Source organism: Apodemus sylvaticus, chromosome 6, assembly GCF_947179515.1.
Source record: "Apodemus sylvaticus chromosome 6, mApoSyl1.1, whole genome shotgun sequence".
NCBI lineage: Eukaryota > Metazoa > Chordata > Mammalia > Rodentia > Muridae > Apodemus > Apodemus sylvaticus.
In genome coordinates, this window is record NC_067477.1 from 10,720,085 (window position 1) to 10,731,614 (window position 11,530).

The following is an 11,530-nucleotide window of genomic DNA, read 5'->3' on the forward strand; positions in this document are numbered from 1 at the left end:
GAAAATGCCCAGTTGGGCAGTGGTGGTGCACGCCTGTAGTCCCAGCACTTGGGAGGCAGAGGCAGGTGGATCTCTGAGTTTGAGGCCAGCCTGGTCTACAGAGTGAGTTACAGGACAGCCAGGGCTACAGAGAAATCCTGTCTCGAAAAAACCAAATCCAAAAAAAAAAAAACCCCGCCCTGCAGGCTGCCTGCTGCCCGTTTGTTTTTAGCTAAGGTTTACTCCTCCCAGATGACTCTAGCTTGGGTCGAGTTGACATAAACTGTCCAGCAAAGCCCTGGAAGCTGAGTTTAAGTTCTACATTACTGAGTCTCAAGCCAGTCAGAGTTTGATAGTCAGAACTGACTCAAAACAACAATAATAAACAAACTGGTGGTCAGCGCCAGCTCTTCTCAGTCTGTGCTGGAATCAACTAAAGGCCACTGGCGTGGATTTAGGCCCCTGTGTCTCTCCACTGGTCTGGGAAAGAGCTTGACAAGTTAATATTTCTAAGTTCCCCAGATATGGTTGATGCCCAAAGCCAGGTCTTAGAAAAGTCCAGTCACACTAAAAACAGGCTTGAAGCCCTGCCTTGACTACCCCAGCCCCTTGACAGCTGCTTCAGTTCATGGACAGATGGGCAGCGTAGTGCAGTTGGGGCTGTCACGTGCCCGGCCAGGAAGGATTCAGGGAGCCTGAGTCGGTCTAGAGAGGAAGCTGGTCGCATCTGCCTTGGAATTGCTCCCGGCACAGGCTGGCAGCTGCTCTTGACCCATTACTAAGTGGTCCTTAAGTTAGAGAAGTGAGAGCAAGTCTGTGGGTGGGGCTGTCTGTAGCACCCCAGGAGCAGGGACACAGGCCTCTAATCTCAGTACTCCTCGGCAGGGCGGTTACAAGTGGAAGCCAGCCTTGTTGACTCAGTGAGAGCATGTTTATTAAAAACATGAACAGCGACAAAAGGAAATCTTAAATGTGCCTTAAAAAAGTCCAGACCCCACTTGCATTTGCAAAATGGATAGAATACATTGTGAATCCGGCCAGGGTTTCAGTAACTGCAAATGTTGTGCCGGAAGTGGCCTGAAGGTGGAGCCAGAATATGGCCAAACTGGTCACCATAGTGGCCTTGCGGGTCAAAAGCATAGGTGACAACTGTGCCCTTGGCACTGTACTGTGCACTAAGAAACAGTAAGACAAGGATCACAATTTTGCTGTTTTTTGTGTGTCATGCGTGTTTGTGTGTCCACAGAGGCCAGAAGGAGGCATGGGACTGGAATTGGGAGATGCACAGTATAGGTACTGAAACCAAATCCAGGTCCTCTAAAAAGCAATAAGCATTCTCATGAGCTGTTACTTCAGCCCCTGCATTCTGATATCCTGGTAAGTGTCACTGAATGTGTGGGCATGGCAGTTAAGTAGATTCGCAGCCAAATGTGATATGCATTGATAGCCCCAGCCAACTAGAGAGACCTAGCGAGGAGGACACAGGTTGGGCGAGCCCAAGCAACGCTCCCCTATCAGCACATTTCCTAGCTCTTGGCACAACAGAGCAAGCAGTGTTGTTAGTGAGCGTATACATACACAGGCCTGTGGCAAGGAAACGAGGCTAGGGCTTCCCACTCCACAGGCCGCATTGTATTCAAGATCTGGCTCAGTGTGGCAGCAGAGACCAGGAATATGGTCCTTTCTGCTGCCGGGGCAGAAACTCAGTTTAATTTGTACTCCAGGCCTAAGAAGTCTAGAGACAACAAACCTCACAGACTTGAACTCCAGGACACTGTTGATTAACCCATGGAATAAGGGAAAATAAAGTCAACCAACCACCAGGTGGGTTAGAGGCTGAAGCACAGACTGAGTCTGCTATAGAAACTATTCAGGCAAATTGGAAAATAAAACTGGAGAGGCAGACAGAGTGGCGCACCCCTTTCCTCTCAGCACTGCAGGGCAGGCAGATCTGTGAGTTGGAGGATAGCCTCGTCTAATAATAAGTTCTAGGCCAGTAAGGCCAAATAGTGAAAACTCGGTCTCAAAAAAAAAAGGAAAAAAAATAGAAAGTGTGGCCAGGCAAGGTGATGCATGACGCCTTTAATCCCAGCACTCAGGAGGCAGAGGCAGGGGGATCTGTGAGTTGAAGACCTGCCCGGTCTACAGAGTGAGTTCACAAACAGCCAGAGCTACACAGAGAAACCCTGTCTCAAAAAAAGTATAACCAAAATAGCAAAAGATACTAATTTATTCCATTGAGACTGAATTCAGAAAAACAATGAAAGTCAGTTCACAACTGATAAGCATAAATGCTCCTGAGAAGATCAATAAAGGAGTGACCCCAGCCAGACTGATGGAGAAGACTGTCAGAAATGGGCAGGTGTCGGTACGGATCCCACAGACATTAAAGGGACAAGGACTGGGGGGGGGGGGGTTAAGGACAGTAAGAGAATGACATGAACACCTTCGTGCCAATAAATACTACAGGATATAGAAATGGTCAAATCCCTTGTAAGCAGAGTTCACACCAAGAAAAACTAGGCTGGCAAGATGGCTCAGCTGGCAAAGGCACGTGCCCTTAGCCTGATGGGCCCAAGGTCATCCACAGAAGCCAAGTAGTGGAAGGAACAAACCAGCTCTTAGAAACTGTTCTCTTAGTGCACACACAAAAGTGTTTAAAAAAAAAAAAAAACAGAAAAAATAGCCCAGCTGGCCCTATGTCTATTAAAGAATTCAGATTTGCAGTCTCAAACTGTCCACCAGGTGTGGCAGCATGTGCCTTTAATCCCAGCCCACGGAAGGCAAGAGAGGCTCTCTGAGTTCGAGGCCAGCCTGGTCTACATAGAGAGACCCTGTCTCAAAAAAACAAATTAAAAATAAAAATAAATTAATTAAAAAGAACTGTGTTGGTGTTTGTTGCTGTCACTGCATAACTGAGAAAATCATCCTTAAAAAGAATTTATTTCGGGCTCATAGTCTCAAAGTTTCAGTGCATGGTCAAGTGTCCAATGTTTTCAGGCCATTCTGGGCAGAAACATAGAAGGGAGGGTCAGAAAGCTACTGGAACATTCTCTCTACAGAGCCAGGGCTTTGAACTCACAGGTTCAGCTCCCACAGGGCAGCCTGGGACCTTGGGCCACCCATGCCTACATGGGGATAGACCACCATTCTCCCAATAAGGTATGGATCAGAAGCCCCACCTCTGCCCAGATTGGCAGCATCTGGGAACCACCTGCCAGCCCACCCTAGGGCTCCGGACGCCTGCTGAATGAAGATGGCAGGAACAGAAGCAGAGGACTCCAGGCACACAGAGGTTTCGCTAGTGCCCTTCCCACCCACCTGTCTTCAGGTGACCTGATAGTCCCAAAACAAGGCTTGGGAACATCGTGATGGGCTACCTGTGTCCTCAAGTATCCAGGAGACTGGCAGGAGGCCACCATCTCTCCTGCCCCACAAAGGGACTGCTCTGGGGACAGTGAGGAGCCACACAGAGACACTACCTGTCCTAACAGGCTCAGGTTCTTACAGCCACAATGAAGTCACTCTGCTATAGAAATGCAGGCTTTTTCTCTTTTGAAAAGGGACAGAGTGGGACCTTGTGTTTTCGTCCCCACTCTGGCCCTGTAGCCAAACCACTGTTCTACTGAAACTGGCACCGGTGACCCTCCATCTACCCAGGCAGCAAGAGTGAGTGTGAGACTCCCCGCATCTGCAGAGCCACTGCTGCCTGACAACCTGTGAGGGGTGCATGCTCCCCGAGCCCACTGGACAGCGTGTGCCAACGCACAGGTACTTGAGGCTTCTCCCAACTCCACAGAGTGCCCGCCTCTTCTGCCACAGGAACTGGCAGAGGAGAATCGGTTCCTTCGCATCATCTTTGGGGATTGTTTGCAGGTCCAAAGCAATCAGTGCTGGCCAGGGGCCATTCCCCGGTGGAGTCCTGGGGCAGAAGGGCAGACCTACTGCTCTGGGCCTCAGAGGGCCAAGTGCTCTGCCCTTCAGGGCTCCCGGGAGGATGCTCAAGGGAGCCGCTGAGCGCCAAGGGCAAGCCTGTGAGGGAAGCTTCACCGCCTGCAGAGCTTGCTCAGAGCACTTTCCTAATAAGACATCTGCTTTTCTACACAGTGTCCCTCTCTGACCCCAGCCTCCAGACCACCCGAGGGCAACAGCCACAGAACCAGGGCTGTGCATCCAGATGTCCATCCTGCCTTCCCACCCTCCACATACTTCCTGTGCTCCTGCCCACCGAGGCTAGGTGACAGTGGCTAGTATTCAGGGAGTTCCACCCGGAGACCTGGGGCAGGGATCCTGTCTCCCCTTCCTGCTTGAAGGCGCTTTAGGCCAGCACGCTGGGCTCCGCTTGGCCTTGATTTTTCCAGCATCACATTTATCAAGAGAGGCTCTGCCTTCCTCCCCAATGCAGTGCTCCTTAGGACATGCGTGTTTTCCGACTCCCAATATACAGTTTAAAAAATTTAGTCAGCTCTCAGTATCCATGAATCCCATAGCCACACATCCAGCCAATAGCAAATTTAAAGTATTTGAATAAAAGTACATCTGTGCTGAACATACACATCCTTACCCTTTTCTCTTAGAACCTAAGCAGGACAGGGCAGATATTATTCACGTAGCATTATTCACATAACACTTCCATTGCATCTGGGGTTTTCCCCACCCTGGGTTTTCAAGGCAGGGTTCCTGTGTGTAGCCCTGGCTGTCCCAGAACTCACTCTGTAGACCAGGCTGGCTTTGAACTCACAGAGATCTGCCTGCCTCTGCAGGTGTGGAGGATTAAAGGTGTGAGCCACGACTGGCTCTATTGCATCAATCCTTTAACATCACCTAGAGATAATTTGAAGGCCGGCGGGGGGGGGGGGGTGAGCTTCTGTGCAGCACCACACCTTTCTTTTAAAGATTATTTAAATTTTTATACTTATGGGTTGTTTTTTTTTTTTTGATGCATGTGTGTCTGTGTACCAGGTGTTGCACAAAGTCCAGAAGAGGGTGTTGGATCCCCGGAAACTAGAAGCCCAGACAGCTGTGAACTGCCATGTGGGTGCTGGGCATTGAACCTGGGCCCTCTTAACCGTGGAGCCTTAGATCCAGCCACCAAACTACACCTTTTATAGGAGGCTCTGAACAGTTGGGCATTTCTATATCGGAGAAGTCCTCTCTTTCTCCCTCACGTACACATGCACACAGGCAAACGTGCACATAAAATAAAGATGTCCTTAGTGTCACTCCTGGGCAGAATGCCCTTCCTACAGCCCTCACCCACCACAACTGTCTCATGCTGACCTGACCCCTCAGCCAGTGTACCAGGGTTCTCTAGAGGAACAGAACTGATAGAATGAGTATATATATAATAAAACATTTATTTATATATTATTTATACATTTTAAATGTTTTATTAGAATGGCTTACAGGCTGTGATCTGGTCCAGCTAGTCCAACAACGGCTTTATACCAGAAGAAGGTCTAAGAATCCAATAGCTGTTCAGTCTACATGGCTGGCTGTCCCAGCTGATCCTCAGTAGGTACCGGAATCCTGAAGAAGCAGGCTCACATGGCCAGGGCGGGATGAACCTGCCAGGCAGAGCAGATGCAAGCAGGGAGAAGCAACAAGCCTCTTCCTTCCTTGTCCTTTACCTTTATCTTCTGCCAGAAGAAGATGTGGCCCAGAATAAAGATGGATCTTCCCACCTCAAAAGATCTGCAAAGGGGGTCTTCCCACTTCGAATTATTTAATTTTTAAAAGATCTCACACAGCAGATGTACCCAGCTGCTTGAGTTTTAGCCACCACAGGCAAGGCTCCACTCTCTTCAGAACCCAGGTTCAGACTAACCCTCCCCTTCTTGCCCACCCAGATCTGTTAGATCCCCACACGCTCAGTGTTTGAGCCAATACGAGTCAGCCTAAGTCTACCACAGGTGGAAAGTGGATTGGCTCTAGGTCACTTGTACACATGACAGCTTCCAACGCCATCCCTGACCCTTATCTCCCCACCTGTCAATAAAAGCATCTGGGAACTGGAAGAAGAGTGACGCCCTGGGCCCACAGGTATCCATCCTGAGATGGCCTCCCCCGAGAGCTCACGGAGCCCAGATGTACGGACAGGTCACTGGATCTTGGATCCTAGTACTGTGGCTGGCCCCTGAATCCAAACAAGCTGTCTCTGTTACTCTTCCATGGCCGTAATGAGACACCATGAGAAAGATAAGCTTTAGAAGAAAGTATTTAATTGGAGGCGTGCTTACAGTCTGAGAAGGTGAGTCTTCAGCATCCTGGAGAGGAGCGTGGCAGGCAGGCGGGCGGGCAGACACGGTGCTAGAGCAAAGGCCAACTATCTTACCTGCAGGATGGAGGAAGAGAGATGGAGCCTGGACCTAGCATAGGCTTTTGAAACCTCAAAGCCAACAAGGCCACATCTTTGAACCTTCCCAAGAACCAAACGTTCAAATCTGAGCCAACAGGGACTGCTCTCATTCAAACCACCACACAGTCAAGGAAAGGACCGCTCGCTCGCTTGCTCGCTCTCTGTCACTCTGAGGGCTTCTGACTCACTTCCTCCCACACCTCTTCCTGAGCCTGTCTCCTGACACCCTCCTGTGCTCTCCACAGAGGGGCGGCATTGTGCAGGGGCCTCCAAGACACCCACATACCATGTACTTATATCCTCCTCCTGCAAAGTGATTATTCCCTCCTTTCTTTCTGGTCCAAATGCGCACGCAGGGCGGAGCCAATGGCCTTGCTCATCTTTCTCTACTAAGTGATGGGTCTCTAGCAAGCCAAGGACAAACTCCCCTGGGGCGGAGGTCTCCCATGGTCCAATCAGAGCAGGGGACAGAGGGACAGAGGGACAGAGGGACAGACTTCCTTTCCTCCCTGTGGATCCTTACACAATCTCCGTCCAACGGCCTCGTCCAGATTTTAACGTTTGATATGTAAACCTGCGTGCAGTACCCATTCATTTCTTTTTGCGATGTCGGAGATGGAACCCAGTGCCTACCACGTGCCAGACAAGGGCTCTCTGCCAGTAATCAGCATTCCTCACTCCTGGGCTGTTTTATTTAAGCTCTAAAGATTGGCAGCCTTGACCCTGACCTAGAAGACTAGGCTTGGACTTGGGTGGCAGTAGTTACTGGTGGATCTTGGGGCTGGGCATCTTGGCACTGGACAGTCTATTCCCACCCAAAGCACACAATGACTGGTTTCTCCCAAGTAGCTCGTGTGGATGCAGGGGGATGGACAGACAGGCTCCTTGCCTTGGCAAAATAAACATCCCCTTTGCTGGGCCTCCATTCCATTCAGCTTCCCCTGCCTCTTAGAGAGGAGTGCAGTAGCCACTGCCTATTCTCAGGGTCCTGGTAATAGCCGGCCATAGGTGCTCCTGAGGTTGGGCATCCCTGGGCAGACGTAGCCATCCCTTCCCTCCAGGAAATTAGTTCAGAACTCAATAGCCAGTATCCAGTTGCCTGTTAAAGAGTAACTTATACCCCATATTACATTTGAGCCTGGGAGTAAATATCCAGGGGGAGTGTTTATTCTGGTACACGAACAAAGCGTCTTTGTCCACTGGCTGCCCCAGCACCAGTGATCACAGGATCCAGCTGGCTGAGGCCTAGGGGATGTTTATCGTCATGATCTCTCAGTTAACCCTTGCAGATGGGCATGTCCCACAGGCCTTTTCTCTCACTGGTGGGGGACTGGCTGGTATGTCATCAAGGAGACAGGAAGGTGGTGCTCTCTTCCTGCCAAGATCCTATGGGAGGAGGTAGGGGTGGTACTCGGAAGATGGGTTGCCACCCGGTAGCAGCTGTTTCTCTGGAAGGAAGCTGGAGGAGACAGGCCTCCTTTCGTGGGCCCCGGTAAGTTCATCTCTCCCACCTCCCCTGGGGTCTCTCAGTGTCCCAGCTCTCAGCCCTGGCTTCTCCTCCAAGTCTCTGAGAGAACTCTGTTCAAGCACATCGATCCTGGGCCCCAGCCTAGAGTTCAGATCCCAGAATGAATCTGGTAAATGCTGTCAACAGAAAGCTCCTTGGTGGCCTCAGAATAATAGGGCAGAAGGAAGCGATGTGGAGGATACAGAGGACAGCATGTGCCATCACCGGGCGATGGCTACACGGAGGCTCGTCACAAGTTCTGGTCCTTCTCTGAAAAAGGTCCACATGGAAACTCAACATCGGCGCTTGACTTCTTCCCAAAACACAGTGTTTTCAAACGCTCCCTTCAAGGCCCTGAGGCAGAGGCTGAGACGGTTGCTGCTGAGACAATGCAGGCAGGGACACAGGCCCAGACACCAAGAAAGGCCCGCCATTGCTCTTCCTATGGGGGCCAGGCCTGTCGGGCCCAGGCAGCAGAGCTCGGGGCATCTTCATCACACGAAGAGGCCTGTGGGAGGGCTGGAGGAATCTCAGTGGTCAAGAGCACTGGTCTTGTGGAGGACCCTGTTTGTGGGACCCACATGGCAGCTCAGGACCTTCCGTAGCTCCAGCCCAGAAGGATCTGACACACTCTTCTGCTCTCCACAGGGTCCACATGCGTAAGACGAAAACGCTCAAGCGCCACCACCTCCCGGCTCCAAGGAGTGTTTCTAAGCCTGTGTGTGCAGCTTTAGTTCAGCATTTCGAAGAATGCCAGACCCACCTTACTTGTTATACGCAGAGAATAGCAAGTGTGCACCCTGTCTCGACCCCGTCATCAACTCCCCAGCCGGCATCTCCTTCAGGCTGCTTCCCGGCAGCCGCCCACAAACTCGGAACCACACCGCGTGGTCCGCCTAACATCCCCAACTAAGACCAATTCCCGGTTGGACTCTTCAGGGCCCCTGACCTCATCCAGTACCAGGCAGGGCCACCTCAACAAGCACGTGGCTAACAACGTGTTAACACAGGGAGCACGTCCTCGTCCTCAGTGGCGGCGGCTGCTCCTGCTGTCTACACCGTCCCCCCATGAGTCAGTACACCTGCAGTCTAAAATGCCCAGCCACATCTTAATGCACAGCCGCAAGCTACCCTGGAATGGCCTGTTGTTCACATACGAGGTCAGAAACTGTTGGCTTCCATGTCAGCATCTGCCTCAAAAGCAAAAGCAAACATTAGGTGGGCAGTTGTCACCTCTGATTCAAGCCACATACCCTGCTCTTGCTGGCAGAACCACAGCCATGTTGGAGGCTTGTACTTCAGCTCCCCCTTCATAGGATGCACTCTTGCACTGACTGGCTTTGTGTGTCAACTTGACACAGGCTGGAGTTATCACAGAGAAAGGAGTTTCAGTTGGGGAAGTGCCTCCATGAGATCCAGTGTGGGGCATTTTCTCAATTAGTGATCAAGGGGGGGGAGGGCCTAGCCCCTTGTGGGTGGTGCCATCCCTGGGCTGGTGGTCCTGGGTTCTATAAGAGAGCAGGCTGAGCAAGCCAGGGGAAGCAAGCCAGTAAGAAACATCCCTCCATATCCTCTGCATCAGCTCCTGCTTCCTGACCTGTTTGAGTTCCAGTCCTGACTTCCTTTGGTGATGAACAGCAGTGTGGAAGTGTAAGCTGAATAAACCCTTTCCTCCCCAACTTGCTTCTTGGTCAGGATGTTTGTGCAGGAACAGAAACCCTGACTAAGACACCTCTCCAGTAAGTCTCTTTGCTCTAAGGATGATGGGACTATAGCTGTACAGCAAGGCCACCAAGCTCAACAGCTGCCCCAATAGCAGCTAACAGAGCACAGCGCTCCAACGGTTTAAAAGGGATCGTGAACCAGGCAGATAAACTCATGCTTCACCAAAGAAAAATATCGAAACATTTGAAAATGCTAGTATTGGGAAATAGTCCACAATATTAATTTCAAATATTGTGAAAATTTGAAAAATATAAAATAAAAAAAGGAAAAATAAACCTTGTCTTATTAATGTACCGAGCAAATGCCAGATCTAGTGAACAATGCTGGCCCTAAATTACTTGATTTAAAATGGCAAACGGACAAGTGGCTGCCAGGCTGGCCCAGGAGGGAAGGGTGCCGGCCGCCAGGCCCGACAAACCTGAGATTGATCCCTGAGGTCCACATGGTGGAAGGAGAGAACCGCCCTGTCCTGCCCCAAGGGTTGTCCTCTGAGCTCCAGGCCTGTACAGCGGCTTGTGCTTGCTCTCTCTCTCTCTCTCTCTCTCTCTCTCTCTCTCTCTCTCTCCTCTCTCTCTCTCTCTCTCTCTCTCTCTCTCTCTCTCTCTCGAATTCTTTCTCCCCCCTCTCTAAAAGAAATAAATAAAAACATATATACAAATAGTAAACTATAAAAACAAATTAAAGGGTTTTAACGTTCTTCACTGTGGAGTGACTTAGGGCGGCCGCCCTGCTTTAAGTAACAGAGTTGAGAGCTGAGCAAAGAAATGCAATTTGAATTATAAAATTCTGCTGTAACAAAATTTTCTTTAAAATGAAGAAAAAAAGCTTGCGGGAGTACAGCTAGCCTGGCAGCCCCAAGGTCTGCTGAGCAGTGAAGCAGGGTTACAAGGAACCTTCAGGCCAACACCAGAGCTCTGAAGGTGAAGGCGCCCTTACCACTGGGCACCTGTAGCGCTGTTGAGCTAGTGGTCTCCAAGGAGACTGAAACAAGGTTGTCAAGTGGAGCCAGTCCTGGGGAACCAGGCCACGAACACTGCCCGGTGCTGGGGATGGCCTTAGCCTGCGTCAGCCAAACCCCAGGAATGGAGGCAGGTCATCATGGTCTGCCAGATGCCGGGTTTTAGCTATTTCAGGCTGGCCAATGGTACGCAACCTTACATCAGAAGGAAGTCAGCTTAGGTCACAGGCAAACCTCTCCCCGAACTTCTCCTCTGCTGGATGCTTGCCCTAATTACCACGTTGGCCCCTTTGACCAAGGTGGGCCTCACTGCCTATCACACCCCCACCCACCCAGCAAGCTTGACCTTTCTATAATAGCATATACCTGGCCCTGACCCAGGTCCTAGGGGACAGACACCCAGTAGAGAGGCCACTCCACACTGGTGAGGTAGGAGGATTGGCATTCCCCTGTAGGAGTCTGGGTGAGGACACCCGGGAGCAGCCGGTATGGAAGTGGGTCAGAGTTGATGTCCTGGAGGGCAGGGCCCAGCTTTGCAAATCCGGCCCAGCCAGCAGAGTAGCCTGATGTCCGGGAGGGAGAACATGTGGCCAGGTGTTATATCTCAATAGCTCCTTCAGGTCCCAGAGTGCTTATGTGTCACTGCCACCCCCAAACCCAACACTGCTGGAGTCACGACATTCCCCAGCATCCCTTACTGCCCTGTGCCTGAGGCCCTGATCATCACTCCTTGCCGTCCGGCCAAGCAGGCTCCTCCTGGTCCTCTCCCAGACCCTGAGAAAATCAATCCAACACACACACACACACACACACAGAGAGAGAGAGAGAGAGAGAGAGAGAGAGAGAGAGAGAGAGAGAGAGAAGAGAGAACGGAGAGAGCCCCAGCCTTCTCATAGATAATATGGGATCATGATTGCTATGGAGGACACGGCTGCAGGTGAGGCCCTTTGCAGCAGGGGCAGCCCCTAAATTCAGTTCCTACATACTGAAGCAATAAGAGCTC